Source organism: Talpa europaea (assembly GCF_964194135.1).
Source record: "Talpa europaea genome assembly, chromosome: 11".
Taxonomy (NCBI): Eukaryota; Metazoa; Chordata; class Mammalia; order Eulipotyphla; family Talpidae; genus Talpa; species Talpa europaea.
In genome coordinates, this window is record NC_140078.1 from 100,773,011 (window position 1) to 100,792,083 (window position 19,073).

A 19,073-nucleotide genomic window follows, 5' to 3' on the forward strand; every position below is an offset into this window, starting at 1 on the left:
AAGTTGGGGTTGGCGTTAGAGCTATTAATCATTGCTGTTTTGTTCTTGCATTTTGTACTAGTTATCTGTTATAACTAGATAGACAATTGTGTAATGAACTACTCTCAATCATAGTGGCTTGAAAATAGTAAAAATCATTTCTAATCTTTCTCAGTTCCCAATGTCAATATCTGAGGGGCACAGCAGAATGAATGCTTGCTCGTCCGTGTCTGGGGGCGCATTTAGTGGAGGTCTCGAAGCTTGGGGCTGAAGTCGTTTGAAGGCTGGCTGGCTCCTGGTCTGGAGGTTGGTTCTGGTTGTTGGCCGAGGCTCCGCTGGGGCTGTTGTCTGACCATCCTCCCTTGGTGACTCAGACGTGCTCAGAATGTGGTGCCTTGGTACCAAGGGCCATAATCTCAAGGAGAGGGCCAGTCAGGGGGAAGTCACAGAGCACTCTACTTCTTCAAAGTGTGTCACTAAGGCTGACCCATTTTCAAGGGCCAGTAAAGTACACTCCCCTTTGTAAAGGAAGGAGCGTCAAGTATTTGTGAACTAGGGACATCTGGTTCTAGAAAAGTGCCTCCGGATGTTAAGCACATTATTGGACACAGCCCTCATCTGGGCGACATATTTTGTGAGGCCCTCGTGTCGGGCCATGGGTATTTAAGTGAGGGAACTAAGTTCTTTAGTTGGTCACGTTGGGTGCTAATACTGTTTGTAGCCCCGTAGACAGCACACCCTGGTGCCTCTGCCCTTCGTGGGGTCTTGAAGACAACTTCCCTTCATCAGTGAGTGTCTGGCCCCTCTGACAGCAGAGGGACAGCTAAGGTTGTCCCTTGCGTAACCCCACAAAGCAGTGCCTTGCTTTCGCACTTCTGTCCATGTCGTCTTTCAGTGCTATTTTTATGCACATTGAACTGACAAGGACACTTTCAGAAAGGAACAGATGACCCAAAAAGGGAACTTGTTGGTTCACTTAATTGAGAAGTTCAAGGGAATGAATTTGTCATGATTGGATCCAGGGCCTCAAAGAATGTTCTTTGGATTCAGTCTCTTTCTCTGCTGGTCTGCTTCTGTGATTTAGCCCTATTGCCGTCTCTGCTGGCTTTAGTCTCAGGAAGGCTCTGCCCAGCAGATGGTCCAGATAGACAGCTCCATGCTTATGGCGCACTGGCTTAGCAAGTCCAGTAAACCAAGTTGCCTCTTTTTTTATAGTTTTAGAAAAGTGCCAGGTTGACACTTGTCTTAGTCTGTTCAGGCTGTTGTTGTACAACAAAATACCACAGAAATTTATTTCTCACGGTTCCAGAATCTGGACGTCTAAGATCGTGGTGCCAGCAGAGTGTGGTGGCTGGCAGGGCTCACTTGTTCATAAAGGGCACCTTCTTGCGGTGCCCTCACCTGAGGGAAGGGACACCAGAGCTCTGTGAGGCCTTTTTTGTAAGAACACTGTTTCCATTCATGAAGGCACCACTCTCATGACCTAAGCACCCCCCAAAGGACCTACCTGCTAATGCCATAAGTGTTGGGGGCTAGGATTTTAATAAATGAATCTGGGCGGGGGAGGGGGACACAGCGACATTGGGTCACTTACTCACTCTTAAGCTAGTCCTTGTGACAGGGAATCTTAGTCTGGCCAGTAGATAGTCAGTCCCTTTTGAACCTATGCCCAGAGATTGGGGGAATTTGTTCTCCAGAGGAGGAGTTGGGCCTTGTTATCAGAAGGGGGGGTGAGCAAGCGCCATGTGTGGGCCCCATGTGTGGTGATGGGCTTTTGAGCCCCTCAGGCTCGCTTAATCTCTCCTCTAACCCCTTTCCTGCCTGGCCTCCAGTCAGCTGCACCCTTACTCTAACAGTCATGTTCCTTCAACTCATAGACCTGGAGCTTCCCAGGAGGACAAACTCAGAGGGCAAAGGCACCCTCTTGTCTGATGTCTAGCTCTTCACTGCCGATTCCTTGGTTGACAGTGTGACTCCATGTTCCTTTTTTTTTTTTTTTAAAGATTTATTTTATTTATATAAGAGCTGGGGTATAGGCCAGAGGTGTTGGGTGTGTGTGTGTGTGAGAGGATTCACCAGAGCCAGAGCAGGGAGCAGAACAGGCAGATAGACTGAAAGCACTGCTGAGGGGAGCAGCAGGCGTGACAGGAGAGGTCTGCCGTGCCATGTGGGTAGCTCCCTGGCCGGCTGGGAATTGAACCTGTTCTGCAGAGGCTACAGACAGCTTCGAAGTGCTGTGCTCAACCTGCTGCGCCTCCATGTTTCCTATATTCAGCATGCCCTGGCCACTGCATTCTGACTCCTGCTTGGGGTTTGAGGCTTACAGAGCACTTTGGTTTTGGTCTTAATTTTCTGGATTCCTAACCTGTCTGCCACAGTCAGGAAAAGTTTACTCCTTGGCCTGTGGCCTTGACTTCGGGCTTCCTAACGTCTTAGTCTCTGGTGTTTATAGACCTGTTAACCCCTTACTTCCCTTGCATCCTGTCTCTTGGTCTATTTTATTACTCTCTCTTATTACCCATGTCTTGGCTTGATAGTATCTCTTGGGCCAATTAATTTCCTAATTTCCAGATCCAACGATCGGCACTTGGAACTGAGCCTTCCCCTCTGATAGGTCTTCCTCTCTCCCTTTCGTCTTTCGGTGGCCAAACTGAGGTACAATGGAATTATCCTTGGATTCTGGATCAGAAGCCCTAAGTTCAAAACCTGGCGTGTGTCTATTGGCTAGGCTTTTCAATCTCTCTGAGCCCAAACTGTCTCCTCTATAAAATGGGCAGAATAACATCTAGCCATAGAATTGCCTTGAAGAGTAAGCAGGGGGTGTAGATATTGAAGAGAGTAACAGGTGGCAGTTCTCAAATGCTAGTGTGTGTGTGTGTTTGTATTTAGAATTGACGTTTTCCCCAGTTCAAGCAGCAAGGCCAGACTGTGCTCCATGACTCGGGAAAGGAAATGTCAGGACAAACACACAGGACTCTTTCTGGCTTTGGTTTTAATAAGCTTAATGCTCTTAGGGGAACATTGGGAGCAATGGACAATGCTAAGAGTGAGAGCAGGGACTTGCACCGAGAGAGAGAGATTTGCTCTCGGACTAATGAAGCCCCCACTGTTTTGGAGAGGTGGGGGCGTGGGGGTGGGGGCAGGCAAGATAAAAGCGGAGATGCAGCAGGTCCTAGAGAGAGAGGCCCCGTGCCCAGCCTCTGGACAGAGTCCTGGGGAACAGAAAGGATATGGTGGGTAGTAGCTAGCTGGCAAGTTCTGGATTCCCGCTGTGGCCCAGAAACGGCGCGGGACTGGAAAGGGATCCTGCAGCTTGGGACGAGGGGCAGGTCAGTGGGGGTCAGGGAGGGTCGAAGCCTTTGGGCCAGACCAGGCCACGGTGGCTTCACGTGGCAGCGGCATGGGTAGGCGACAGCAAGGATCTGAATGCGCCGGCCCCACTGTGACTCTCTATAAACCCTCAGAACCTAGAGGTGTTCTCCACCAGCGGAAGGAAGCCTTCCAGTTTCCTGAGGTCATGTTTTTGCCACTCTGGTCGAGCACAAGCTAAATGCAGAGCTGAGTTATAAGAGAGTTCTATTTTGTGTATGTCTGAGGGCTCGAACCGGACACTCACACGGAAAGCACTTGGCCTGTGCCTGCAGTTAGCGCCACAATATGTTTACCGAGTCTCACTCCAGATGTCATAGAGCCCCTGCGTGTGTCAGCCGTCCTGGGCTTCTCAACATGAGGTCCCTGGACCAGCCCAGCGGCACCGCAGGCGCTTCTCAAAATGACTGAAACAGAAACTCTCTAGGTCATTCTGGTGCTTGCTAGAGTTTGAAAACCCGGCCTTACACCATCTCTGTCTTCTCTTACTTATACCCTCAGTTTCTCAGACTTCTAACAGTCGAGTTACCATTGGACGCTTGACGAGCACTGGACAGCCAGACCTTTGGACTTTTGCATATGCGCACAGGAGAGCTGCTGGTTTCCCCAGATCCTGGATGGAAGACGAGGAGACGGGAAGGGACCCTTGAGTAAGCAGGCGAGGGAGTCACAGGAAACGCCCCTGAAACTTTTGCCAGATCAGCAAATAGCCAGTGAACTTCAGAGGGAATGATTTTGTGGCCAGCAAGGTCCTAGGGAAATTTATGGCCGGAGCATTTCTCTGTTTCTGGGCAGGAAATGATAGCACACAGATGGAATTTACAGCGGGAGAGTGAATGGCATGGCCCCATCCCGGCAGCTCGGCAAAGGCCCCTTTCACTGGCTCTACTCGAACAAAAAGAGTGCCCCCCGGCTCTCCTGGCTGGCCGCGTTTGCTTTTTCCTCGACTGCTTTTACTTTTTCACAGAGGGCTGTCCTGCTGCGGTCCACTTGGGACTGGGGTGAGCCTTGATTTGGCAGGAGAAAGGAAGAAATACACAGCGGCTTACAAAATTGAATCGCTCTGCCTCCCTGGCCCCTTTTCTTGAATAATAGACCTTTGTGCTTTGAAATGTAGGGAAGTCCCAGTTTCTCAGGCTGAAAAAAACAAAAAACCTTCCCTCCTGCCTTAAGATGCTTAGCGGGGAGTAGGTAAGGGACGGAAAAATTGTTAAATCACATTTCTTTAAAATGTTTTAAGTTGCATGGAGAGTGGACTTCTAAACAAATGCATCTGGTGCATTCCTTCAGATAGACAAAAATAATGGCTCAATTTGAAAGTCCAGCTTTTAAAAAAATAATTTGAGACAAACGGGTACATTAAAAAATGTTTTTGGCCCTAGCCAGTGACCCACTTTCACGCGATATTTGACAGAGCAAATCGTATTACCGGAGAGGAATCCAGACAGCCTCTGGAGTCTGGCGAAATGGGTTTTTGATAATAGACATGATTTAAGCCTCCTCTCTCATTTTTCCCTTTCTTAATTTCATCCTGCTTTTCCAAAGGTGTATATTAGTAGCATTACATTCTTTTTTTTTAAGTCCTGATAACAAATTATATTGAAAAAAATCATCATCCAGGCCCCTTTATGTCTCAGTGGTTTAAGCAGGTTATGTGCACATTTGATTTTCATTTCATCGTAAAAGATGTGATTCCATTATTTATTTTGGAATTTTGTAGAAGGTAACTGATGGCGCAAGATAGTCTTCAGTCAAGGGCTATTGTCTCTTTGGCGGGCTTCCTTGAGGGCAGGCTGTGGAGCTCGACTTCGTAAGTGCCTGTCTGTCTCTGCCTCCCCCAGCCTTTCCCTTTCCTCTGACTTCAGCCCTGTTTGTGTCATTGCCTCTCAGCCATGCGTCTGTCAGCTCTAGGCGTGTTCCACGCGACCCCACCTGGCTCTCTTCAGGGGAAGCCACAGTGGTTGGTTTAGGGCTGGGTACAGGACCCAGCAACAGCCAATGAAATGAGATATGCTTGTTTTAAAATATCTAAACACACACACACACACGTGTGTGTGTGTGTGTGTGTGTGTGTGTGTGTGTGTCAAAGTCTCTTGAAATCCCACCAGGCAGAGGGCGCCACTGCTGCATTTCCAGGAGTGGCCTCCAGGGGCCCCTGTGGCCTTGGTGCACAGTGATGAGCGGTGTGCTGGTCCCCGGACTTCTTTTTTAATTAATTATTTATTTATGCAAGCACTGGGTACAGGCCAGATGTGCGGGAGGGTGAGAGAATTCATCAGAGACAGAGCGGGGAACAGAACAGGCAGACTAAGTACACTGCTGAGGGGAGCAGCGGGCGGCAGGAGAGGTCTGCGCGCCATGTGGGACCCTCGCTGGTGGCCGGGGAGGCTGCGGGCAGCTTCCCAGCCCAGTGTTCAACCGCTGCTCCACCGGGGAGCCCCCCCAACCCTGACTTCTTAAAATTTCACTGTGCGAGCGTGCGTGTTCCTTCAGCTCCACGTTGATGGATATTTGGGCTTCTGATTTTTGCAACGAAGATTAAGTGATTTTTCTGAATCTCTAATTTCCAACCTGCCCCTGTTCTTTCTTCGGGACATATTTCCATTTGGTTGACAACGTCGGTGTGGGGCATACGTGTTGGCTGTATTGATCATTGAGGCACGTTTTGCAGGAGTTTAGAGACTCCTCTACTGGGAGCTGCTAAATGATTTCCAAGTAATAGTTGATGAGCTTTACAGGCTCCTCCCAACCTTCTCCTTAAATGTAGCCATCACTTGGCTGACTAAAACCACTACTCGGCTGTGGGGGTGGGGGGTGGGGGGGTGTTCCTGGGCTGGCCATCTCACTCCACCACCCTTGTCTGTGTGTAACCATGGTTACGGGGTTGCTACCATTACCTCCTGAAGTGATTTCACATTCAGGATTTCCAACCCCTGGGCCCCTGGCTGGCCTGTGTTTTCAAAGGTTAAAAGCCCTCTAGGAGTTAGGGCCCTGGCTGAGGTGGGCAGTGACAGAGCTGATGGGTACAGTGTGGGGTTCTGCCCCACTTTTTGGCCCTCTTCACCCCGGAGACTTAATGCTGGGTGGTGCACTGCCATTGTCACTCCACACTGGTCTTTTGTTATGTGACTGCCTCCCTGCCCAGCCTGTGAACCACCCAAAGGGAGGGACATTTCTTGCTTGTTTGCATTACCCACTGTGCTGCATCCAGTGTGGTGCCTGCAGATAGTTGCTGAACAAATAAATGCACAAATCAAAAACAGACAAGCAAATAAATACATAAGTGAGTAAAAAATGCAAGAACAGATCCTTTCTGACAGCCGGTGATGTTTGGGTGCTCAGTGGGGGGAGAGGATGAGGTGGGGGACGCTGGGGTACAGAGGAACATGGCCTGGAGCACATGGGCTTTTGAGGGAGAAAACCAGAGCCCACATGTGGGCTGGGCTACTGCCAGTTGTGTGACCTTGGCAAGTCCCTCAACTTTGCTGCACTTAAATCTCTCCTATAAAAGAGGAGTAATTCGACAACAGATTGATTCAATAAATATTTATTGAGCGCTGTGTGCTAGGCCCTGTTCTAGGTGCGGGGGAATCAGCAGGGAACACTCAGTCTTGTGGCATCCATATGATCAGCTGCTCAGATCAGCTTTAAGAGGGCCTCTGGGGAGGGGTCTCTCGCTCAGCCTCCGCCACCGCACCACAGCCAACACACTGAGGCCCAGGTTGGCTGCTGGGGCACTTCCTGCTCCCTCTCCAGAGGTGTCAGACCTGCACCCGGTCTGAGGCTCTCCTCCCTCTTCCTGCCCTCTCTGCTTTATCTTGGGCTTGTCTCCCAATCAGTCTTCTTGTCCTACTCTCTCTTGGGGTCAGCTTCCTGGAGGGCTGCAGACCCAGCTGTGTGCCCAAGAACCTTACGTGATGGAGCTCAACCAGTGCATGCATACCTCTGAAGTCTGTCGTGAGGATTAAATGACTTCATGCTTGAGAAGGGCTTAGCAGAAGGCCGGCACCGAAGCAGGGCTTGGTGCGCTGATTTCATCCCCCAGGTGAGCAGGTCGAAGGGGTACCTGTCAGTTTCATGAGTTGGCTCAACCCCATGGGCTGCACATAAATCTCTGCTCCCTTTGGCGCTTCTGCAGGAACAAGGAGCCAGGAACCGGAAGTAAGGAGTGAGCAGGTAGTTTCCAGAAGAGTCCTCCCAGTCTTGGAAGGTCTGCGTTGAGGGGGAGAAGCCTGAATGGTGGGTTTGAGTTCTGTTCTTTGCTGACAACCGCACTGGACACGCACTGAAGTTTGGAGGAAAGAGCAGGGGGCAGCAGAACATGGAGGACACAGGCATGTGAAGGCAGAGCCTGGCACCCGGGGTCACATCGGAGCCCTACCACTTACCGCCCGCACTCGGGCTGCCGCAAGACTTCACACTGACGTTAGAATGCTCAGCACAGAGGAGGTGTCTGAAAACCATTCATCACCCCACATCTTCATTCTGTTACCCATTAGCATTACTGTAACTTCTCTGGGGTGCAGGGTCGGGGCTAGGACCTGGCTCAGGAGCCACTGTCCCAGTCCCGGGGATTGTTGGGAAGGGGAGAAAGGAAGGAGGCTGCACGGGCGTGGGAGAGAAGGGCTTTCGCTGGGCAGATACTGACTGAGCAGCCACCGGGTCCCAGCCCCTCTGCTGGTTAGGACACAGCCCCAGTTCCTGAGGAGCTCAATGCTAATTCAGAAGCGGGGCGTGTGGGGGTGGGAGACAAACAGGTCTGTGAAGGGTGCTCTGGTCCCAGGACAGGGGCCCGGTGACCTCTCTTCCAGACCAAGTGGAGCTCCTATGGCTCCCCAGTTTTTCTGTGGCACACTCATCTCGTAGGCATGTGCTTGTGTCTCCCTTTCCTGCCAGACTAGAAAATTCTGCAAGGACATGGACCCCGCCTATGCGCCCAGGGCCTCTCCCGGACCTCTGCTCTTCCCTGAGCACAGGGCTCAGCACTCAGCAGCCCTCCACCTCCCGCTGTCAGAGAGGAGCGTCATTTGCGTGGCGGGTGTGTGGATGAGATGAGGCAGTGTTTCTCAGGTGTAAGCCACCTTCCTAGCACCATTCATTATTGCAGACTTTTCTAGTTGGTGCAGTCTTTTGTGGATTAATATAGTGAGCTGTGCTGTCCTTCTCATGGCTACCTGGAGGATTCAGTGAGCTAATACACACGCTAGACCAGGCCATGTAATAAACACTCGAAAAGTGTTGGCTAAACCAGCAGGTATAAAGTTGCAGTTATAAAAACGTCCCAGTTATGCAAGATGATTACATTCCAGAGAACTACTGTGCAACAGGGCACCTCTGGTTAACGATACTGAATTGCACAGTTAAGACCTATTAAGAAGGCAGCTCTCATGTTAAGTGTTCTTACCACGGCTAAAAAAAAAAAAAAAAAAAAAAAAAAAAATCCCTAAAAACCAAAACCAGAAGAGATAAAAGAAGAAAATACAAGAAAAACAGCGGCAACGTTACAATTTGTCCGAATGCCCAGAAAAAATACATCTCTTCCAAAATTTATCCCTAATGTTGGTTTATAACCTATTACTTTTTCAAAATAAAGTGGTGAGAAAATGTGTGGGGGGGAGGTAATATGCCCCTCTGATAAATACAACCATTGGTGCTGTTTGGCGGTGTTGTTTCACCAGAGTCCTGAAAGGCAGAGAGTTGAAGCGCCCCGCGGGAGGGCTCACTGTGGACCAGGGGTGCCCTTGGAGCCAGCCTGCCAGGGGCCTGGGCCGTGCGTGGAATGGTCCGCCAGGTGGCGCTCTCCCCCCGGGCTGGGCTCGGACCTGGGCCCAGCAGCGGCGTCGCCTTTCTGCACTCAGAGAACCTGGCCTTCTAGAGCTAGCCGGGATTTTGAGCGTGTCTAAGCTCCTGCTTTGGAGGGAGAGAAAGAAAACACTGAGAACGCATGTCTGAGTGACCCCGGTCACCAGGCAGTGCTGGGGCGGCGTCCCAGGTGGCCCTGCTCCGAATCTCATTTGCTTCCTACCTCCCCTCGTGGTGTTGCTCGCACATGGCCCCACAGCCGCCTTGGGCCCCTTGGTGAGGGTTGAGTTAATATCTTTAAGGTACTTAGGACAGTTGGAGGCAAGTGGTGACTGCTGTAGCATTAGCTCTCCGTATTCTAACCCACCGGCCTCCTACCTGGATGCTGGCGTTTACGGGAGAACGTCAGTGTGATGCATCGTGCTCCTCACCTAGGTGCCACCCAGGCTCCCCTCCATAGCTGCCGTCTGCTTACAGCGTGCGCTCTGCGGCCAGCTGGCTCCATGATTTCATTATCTCACTGAGTCTGGAGAACAACCTACGACGTGGGAACTAGCATTAGCCCCGTCGCAGGGTGGGGGCACAGACATGGCCGCGTCATCTGCCCAGGATCACTCAGCCTAGTGACCCACACTCAGGCCGTCTGATGCCCAAACTGAGGTTTACACCACTACCCTGGTGAACATCCTCTTGAAGTCCACGAAAAAACAACAAGATCAGGCCCCCAGAGAGCCCCGGCCTTGGCCGTGCTCACTGGCTCTGCGGGGCTGGCTGGTGGAGGCTGAGGATTCTCACCGGTTTATCCTGGAGGACAGCGATGCCTCTGATTTCACTGATCCCTCCTGCTCCCTGGCAGACACAATGTGCTTTGACCCAACAAAGAGCCATCTTTGGGTTACAGCTGAGTTAGCCATGCAGCCTGAAAGGCCACTCCCCCCCCCCAACCCTGCCCCCATCCTTCTGCTGCCAGCAGGCACCCGGAGGGCTGAGTCTCAGACAAGTGAATTCATCAGGTTCTCAGTGGGTCAGGCAGCCTATCTGGGCACTTGAGAGTTTGTGCAGTATTGACGTCTTGTAGCCAAGAAAGAAACACAGGCACCACCCACCAGGGCAGAGTCTCAACGCCCTTGGGCTGGGAGGGTCCAAGGATGTGCCAAACAGGACACTGAGAGGGAAGGGTTGGGTCAGCATTGCCTTGGGCTGGAAGGAAAGAGGTAGGTTTGAGCCTGAGTCTAACTGGGGACAGCTGGCGCAAAATTCGGGCTGCCCCTGCACAGAGACGAGTGGAGCTAGGCCTGGATGCCCCGCCCTCTGGGAGCCCTGAGAAGCCTTCGCAGAAGGAAATGGCAACTCTCCAGGCTGATAAGGTCCTTGAAGGACTTTCCAGGCAGAAGGAGGACTGTACAAAGGCAGTGTAATCCATTGGGGGAAATGTATTTTGTGTGACTGTTCCCAAGTGCACATGGGCAGGAGGCTGGAGAGGCAGGGCCGGGCAGTGCTGTTGTGGCTGCAAACATTCCAGGTGTCTCATGTGCCCCGTCGCTCATCTTCCCAGCAAGCTTCGAGGAGGTACCGTCACCACCGCCCAGTACACACGTCCAAGTCACATGGCTCCTGAAGGCTATAGAAACTTGGTTATGAACAGCCAAGAGTTGTAAGTAGAGCAGTGTCGCGGTCAGCATTGCAGTTGCCTTCTGCTGGCTACCAAACCACCCAAGGCTCACTGACTCAACCAGCACCATTTATTTCACCTCACAGTCCTGTGGCTTGGCCAGGACGACACTAACGGGCTTCCCCATTGGCCCTGGGGCCTCTTATGCAGCAGCAGTGAGATGGTGGCTGGGCTGTGGCTTGGCTACATGTCTGCCCCTTGCTGTTCCCCCATGTGGTCTCTCTCTCCTGTGCCTTTCGGCATGCCTTCTCTCTCCAGCAGAATGCCTGCACTGGGCATTGTCTGTATCATCTTGGTCACAGTGAGCACAGGCACAGCCCAGGAGCGCGGGAGGGGACACGAGGCCCATCTCTGATGGAAGGAACAGCTTGCTTGTGTGGGAAGGGGTGGGGTTGTTTGAGGCCATCTGTAGATACTGGATATCACAGTCAGGTTTTTATTCCAGAAAGAATGTTCTGGCAGTATCGTGGAGGTAGATGGAAGAGGGCAAGATGCAAGGCATGAAAATGAATTATGAAGTTGTTATTATAGCCTTGATAATTTTGGTTGAATTGGCCACTCAGCTTCTCTTTTTACTTCTGTCGCTGTGGAAGGATCCGAGTAATTGTGCTTTAGTAACAACAGTAAAACAGTAATCATACCAGCCTGCTTTTGTCGAACATACAGTATGTGCTAAGCACAGTGGTGAGTGCTTTTCTACACAATTTAATCCTCACAATTATCTCACGAGGGATATATATTCCCATTTTACCTTTTGGAGAACTGAGATCCTGTGAATTAGTGTCCTGGGTCTGCCATGACAAAGCACCACAGGCTGAATGGCTTAAACGGCAGAAACAGGTTTTCTCCTACTTCTGGAAGCTGGAAGCCTGAGGTGAGGTGTTGGCAGCACTGGTTTCTTCTGAGGCTTCCTTCCTGGGCTTGCAGAGGGCTGTCTTCTTCATGTGGCCTCATGTGGTCTTTCCTCTGTGTTGGTCTGGATCCTGGTCTCATAAGGACACCGTTCACATTGGATTAGGGTCTACCCATGTGACCTCATTACTCTTTAAAGACCCTACCTGAATTTAATCACATTCTGAGCTGCTGACAGTTAGGACCCCAGCATACAGATTTGGATGGGACACAGTTCAGTCCATAGCATTAAGTGATTAGCCTACGCTTATATAGTTAATAGGTGGGAAGCCAGAACTTGACCTGGATCTGTCTGATTTCAGGTTCCTGCTCAACTGTTCCTATACTGTTACCCACAGTTGTCTTTCGTTCTTGTCCCAAGCAAAAAATACATAGGTAGAAGAAGAGACCAAGCTTGCATAGCTTTGCATCTATGATCTAGCTATTTATACCTTGAGGGTCAGGAATTGAATTCTTATTCTGTGTCCTTCTCCTGAGATTCCATAGTGATCTTTCTGGAAGGACATTGAAAAGTGGCAGGCTGGCTTATCCTTATAGAATCATAAATGGGAATTATAATAATGACCACTAAACTTCGTGAATGTTTTTAGTGTGTCAGGAAGAATGCTAAGTGCTTTACATGCATGATTTAATTCTCATGATAATCCTAATAGGTAGGTACTATCTTGTTTTTTATTTTACAAATGGGGAAACTGAGGCAGAGTGGTGAGTTAACCTGTCCAAATTCACCATGCTAATAACAAGTGGCAGAGTCCGAACCCACCTTTACTTTTAGTTATTATGCTTCCACAGAGCCTCTGGGAAGCTGGTAAAGAATGAATCTATACCATTTCAGCCAGGAAAGATTCACTGGACCTTCATTTCCCCAGTAGTTTTCAATTACAACATCAAAATATTTATTGCTACATAGCAAAATGAAATACTGATTTTTGATTTATCAGTTCTAGAAATCACATGTTGACTTGCTGTTGTCTGAGATAAAAATGTCTGTATCTGTTCCTTATTCTTTCTTATAAACCCTTATTCTCAGGGTAATTTTCTAGTTAAATCACTATTTATGGATTATTATATTATGTTTAGATGATTATCCATTTCAAAGCCAAAAAGTATATTACAAGTTTATTTCTTTCCTTGTATTGCTTTTGTTTTTTTTTCTGAAGTTGATAATACTTTTTTGTTTGTATGTTTGTTTCACTTACATTATTTTCTATGTACCTGTCCAATTCTTTCCCATTAGAACTTTCACAAACGACTTACTGATAGTTTTTCGTGCTCAAATGTTTACGTCATCTATCTGGAGCTTTCCTCCTTGAAGCCCATTTTGCTCCAGTAGAGACAGGGTTTTCTTTAGACCTTTGTTTTTCTGGGAGTTCTGGTTATATAAAATTCAGGTTGCAAATTATTTTCCTTTGGAGGCATTGTTTTCTTAGCTTCTGGGGTCATTTTTGAGAAGGTCAGTACTATTTTTAATTCTATCCCTTTGTATATGACTTACTATCTGGATACTTCTAGTTCTTCTCTTTATCATTGGTATGCTAAAACTTGGCAAAGGTCATTAATTATACTTTCAATTGGAGACTTCTGTATTTAGTGCCAGCAATTTTTTTCAACTTATTTCTTTGAAGATATTTTCTCTCTTTGTTTTCTCATTTGGATGTGGAATTTAAGTAATTCCTGTCTTTTGTCCTTATATTATCCTTATTATTTTCCATCATTTTGCCTTTTCATTGCTTCCAACCTATTGCCTTTTTAATATTGACCATCATTTTTAATTTCTAAGGGGTCTTTTATTTTTTCATAATGTCCTGTCTTATTTTGATTTTTAATTGAAGGATACAGTATCTTCTCTTAACTTGCTAGGATTATTAATTGTAGTTTTTATTTGAAGCTTTCTTCTGCCCTGGCATCATTTATATTTTTCCTACTTCAAAAAAATGTGTTTTGCTTTGTCTGGTGATCATCTGTCCGTAGTTACCACGTAACTGAGACACACACCCAAGGGTGTCCCTTATATATGCACAGAGCTCACGGAGTGCAGGTCTTCACTGTTGGATTTTTGGGAAGGATCTTGATGTTTTGTTTGGGGAACCCCAGCTGTCACTAATTTTGGTTTTCTCCCCCTGCAACAGTTGAGTGTTTCATGACAAGAATACTGCTTGTATGTTGAGGGTAGAGGAAGGAAGGGTAGAGGCCTGGGTCCATTGCCCAGGATGCACTGTCATCTAGCCCTCGGGCCTCACCTCACTCCTGCTGCCTGCTATGCCAGGTGTCCCGGGATCCAGGGCCCCACCAGTTCAGATTCCCCAGGGATTAAGCCTTCACACTCCTTCCCCCAGTGAGGAGTAACTGCTTGGCTATTGGGACAGAGGAAGTCAGCAGCCCTGATTCTCACCCTGGCCTGCCACTCTAGCTTGACCTGAATCTTTCAGAGCTTTTTAAAAGATTTATTTATTTATTTATACAAGCACTGGGTACAGTCAGAAGTGTGGGAGGGTGAGAGAATTCACCAGAGCCAGAGTGGAGAGCAGAACAGGCAGTAATGAAGTACACTGGTGAGGGGAGCAGTGGACAACAGGAGAGGTCTGCACGCCATGTGGGACCCTCAACTGGCGGCCGGGGAATGAACCGGCTCTCCAGAGGCTACGGGCAGCTTCGCAACCCAGCGCTCAACCGCTGCACCACCGGGGAGGCCCTCTTTCAGAGCTTTTGTGGACCAGTGTGTTTGTCATCTGTGATCCTCCATGATCTGCTGAGATAGTTACCATTCTTTCCTCTGCTTTCCACCTTAAAAACACTGAGCAAATGTCAATAAGCATGTGAAAAGCTGTTGAACATCACTAATCATTAGGGAAATGCAAATAGAACCACAGTGAGACATCACTTCACCCCCATTAGGATGGCTATTATCATAAAAACAAAGAGCAAGTGTTGGGGTGGGGGTAGAGATGTGGTAAAATGGTATACCAGCAGTAAGAAACAGGAGAGCCGTCCCACCACAAGTCACACATAGAATTACCACTTGATCCAGCAGTTTCATCTCTGGATATATACACAAAAGTTTTACTTCTTTATTTTTTTAAAGATTTATTTATTCATGCATACAAGAACCAGGGTACAGGCCAGATGCGCAGGGGTGGGTGAGAGGATTCACCATAGACAGAGTGGGGAGCAGAACAGGCAGACTGACTGAAATACACTGCTGAGGGGAGCAGCGGGCGAGACAGGAGAGGTCTGCCGCGCTCTGTGGGATTCTCGCTGGCTGGCTGGGATTGAACCCACCCTGCAGAGACTGTGGACAGCTTCACAGCATGGCGCTCAGCTGCCTGCGCCACCAGCAGAGGCCCTACACAAAAGTTTTAAAAGCAAGGATTTGAACTAATATTTGTACACCAATGTTCATGGCAGCATGATTCACAAACACCAAAAGGTAGAAATGACCCAAATGTTCATCAGCGGATGTATGGTTAAACTAAGTGTGATGTGTCTGTACAAAAGGATATGACCCAATCTCAAATAGTACTGAAGTTCTGGGAAGATTGGGCCACTGTTTACACCAGAATTAACTCAGAATGAATGAATGAAAGAAGTAACCACGAGATCTGAAAATGGAAATCTCCTTAAAGAAAATAGGCAGCGAGTGCCTTGACATGGGCCATGGAAATGTGTCTTTGATCCAACACCAACACAAAAGTAACAAAGATAAACACAAACAACTGGAGCAACTTCAGACTAAAAAGCTCTGCACAGCAAAAGAAACATCAACACAATGAAAAATCAACCCACCAAGAGGCAGGGGGTATTTATGAAGCAAGCTGATAGGGTCCAATATTCAAAATAATAAAAAACTTACACAACTCAACAGCAAAACAAAAATAAAAAAAATAAAAATGGGCAGAAGATCTGAATAGATGTTTTTCTGAAGACAGATGGTCAGAAGATACATGAAAAGATGTTTAACATCATGAATCATCAGGGAAATGCAAATCAAAACCACCATGAGATATCACTTCACAGGCCTTAGAATGGCTGTTGTCAACAAAACAAGAGCCAACAAGAGTTGGTGAGGATGTGGAGAAAAGGGACCTCTTGTGCACTGTTAGTGGGAATGTAAATTGGTGCAGCCACGATGGAAAACAGTGTGGAGGTCTCTCAAAAAATTAAAAATAGACATACCTCATGAACCAATAATTCCACTTCTGGGTATTTATCCAAAGAGAATGAAGCACTAACTCACAAAGATATATGTACCCCCATGTTTATTGCAGCATGATTGACAGTTGCCAAGATAAGGAAACAGTCGAAGTGTCCATTGATGATGAGTGGATAAAGGAGTTGTTGTATTCATACGCAATGGAATATATTCAGACATAAAACAGAATGAAATCTTCCCATTTGCAACAATGTGCATGGACCTTGTGGGCCTTATGCTAAGCAAAATAAATCAGACAGAGAAAGACACATTCTGTGTGAGTTCATATGTAGAATAAAACAAACAAAACCCAACTGAAGAGACCAAGCCCACAGATCAGCTTGGTGGCTGCCGGGAGTGGGGGGGTGGGGTGGGTGGGGCACGGTGGGCAAAATGGGTGAAGAGGGTCAAAAGGTACAAACTTTAAGTTACAGAATCAGGAAGTCCTGGGGATGTCGTGTAGAGCACGGGACTCTAGTTAATGACACTGTATGTGTGTCTGAAAGTTGCTAAAGAGTAAATCTTAAAAAAGTTCTTACCACAAGAAAAACATTTTTTCGGTTGCTTATTAACTAGACTTAGGTAGTGACCATTGCGCGGTGTATACAAACGCTGATCGTGTTACACGCTTGACCTAATATAACATGTACATCAATTTACCTCAATAATTTTTTTAAAAAAGAAATGCGATTCTGTTGGTTTTACCTCAGTAAAACTGAAAATGAATGATAATCTGATTTCTTGAGGGTGAGGGAAAGGAAGAAAATTCTGACACCTGCTACCACATGGGTGTGTCTGTGAGACCGTAGGCTAAGTGAGATAAGTCAGACACAGCAGATCAAATATTGTTTCCTAGGAGGTTTCTGGGATAGTCAAGTACGCAAAGACAGAACGAAGAAGGGGTGCTTGCTGCAGGCCATGCAAGGAGGGAGGAGAGTTCTTGTTTCGCTGGTACAGCGTTTCAGCAGGGGAGGATGAGAGGCTCCGGGGTGGGTAGTGGGGTGGGAGCACGACAGTGTGAAACCTCTCACTCCCATTGAACCACATCCTTAAATATGAGTAAGATGGTCAATTTTATGCCATTTTTATTTGATCGCAATAAAAAAGAATGAAAGAACGGACATCTCTTGCCTGCTGTGGTGTCATTTCCTGCCTTCTTTGTCTATGTGAGCGTATTCCTTTGTCATTCTTGTACTGTCGTTTTGCTGGGGTCTCAGGGAAAAGAGGCAGTCAATGTGTGTAGTCAGCCCACCAACTATAACGAAATCTCTCAAGTATTTTTTCAGTGCCTGCTACCTGGATGGTCCTGTGCTTGAGAATATAAAGACGATTGTTTTCCATGCCAGAGGGACAAGGAAACAGGCACACTCGTCTTTCTAAACTTGTTTGCTCTCAGATACAGCCCTGGCTCTGAGGTCACCAAAGAAGGGAGCAAATGGATTTGCTGCAAGATTTAATATATTTGCTGTCGTCCTGGACACTAGCCTGAAGTTGCCATAGCAACGGACCAGAGCAGGAACTTCATTAGAGGAAGCATTCCCTGGGTTTGAACCATGTTATTCAATCAGGCATGAGTGACGGGCTGGACCATCACATGGCACCATAGCATCTCTTCCTTTGATAAGCTGCATAATTAAGTAAATCTAATAAGCTTTTGGAACAAGTGAAACCACCCAAATTTTTGCTTTTTGTGTATTTCCAGAGCTATCAGTGGTCAAACAGTTTTCTTAGTGAGACTGTCCAAGGCAGCGCCAATAATAATATCATTACTGGTATTTTGAAAGAAGATGCCAGCATTAGCTAGATCATCAAATAAAGAAATTATAATAGTGGAGAGCTATTTTTTGGAGGGGAGAAGGGAGTCTTTCCAAACAGGGTGGGTGGGGCTGGGGGGAGAGGCTTCCATAGCAATCAAACACAACATGGCCGTGAGTCCAAAAATGTGATACAAGTCAGGTGGGAGTGGGTTGGTGATATTCAACGCCAAGGATGGCTTCCAGACAGACAATTTTCAGCAGAATCTTGGAAAAAGGAAGAGTCACATACTCCTGAGCTAGATCAGAGATCTTTCTGATTCATTAAGATCTTATCACTCCAAGTCCTCAGATTGTTCTGCTTGTGATTCTGTCAGATTCATTTCAAATATTTCCCCATCACCAGCCTTCCAGGATGCCTTCCAGGAGATACCAGGAGGAGCAACTGGAAGGAATCATGTCCTGGTGAACTCACACAGCTAAGTATTTTCTTTCAAGTCTCTTCATCAGCCCTGGAAAGGCAATTGTTTCACTCATTTTCTTTCCCCAAAGGCCAACATAGGAGTTTAACTTTTCTATTCACAACACTGGTCTATTTTACTACAAACAACAATTTATTATGTTGATCTCTTCTGGATACAATTGTTGTATAGTTGAATATACCAAATGAGATAAAAAAAATTTGGGGGGCGGGGCAAACACTAATTCTAGAGCCTGAGCAAAGTCCTGTGTGAGTTACAAAGAAGAGTCAGGTGCATTTCCTTCATGATCTTAGGAGACAATAATAGAAGAAAGGACAGAAGAAAAGCAGTAGTTAATTACCAGATGAGCTTTAGAGACCAGGTGGTTCCAACCTGAGCTTCCCAACCCCTCAAGGCTCTTAGAAGATGGTAATAGGGAGAGAAGGGGGGAGGTTGTGAGCTATTTTTAGTACTTCAAAAAAGGCTAACCAAAAGACTTCATATTTACCATAGATTAGTCTCACAGGGTAATTAAACAAAAACATCAGGCTTCCTTGCTCTGGGCTAGAATTATATCAACTCTGTACAGAAACACCAGTTACCCCATGCTGGCTGGAAGCGCTGATTGGCACTTACCCTTGTCTTTGATTAATAAAACATGAGAAAATGAATTATTACTTGATAAGTGTTTCTTTTGATAGACAAAACCTGTTTCAAAGCATGGAATTTGTGAAGGGAGAATAATAAAATATTTGGCTTGGGTGAGATGGTCGAGAAGTGACTGGAAGTTCGATGCAGCTGGAAGGGCAGAGAGAGCACAGAAGGAGGGACTCACTCAACCAGAGTTTTCACGGCTGGTAACGCTGGTCTGGGTGGTGGCCCCAAAGTGTGGTCTCTACCAGCCATATCAGCTCTGCCTGGAAATTCCTTAGAAA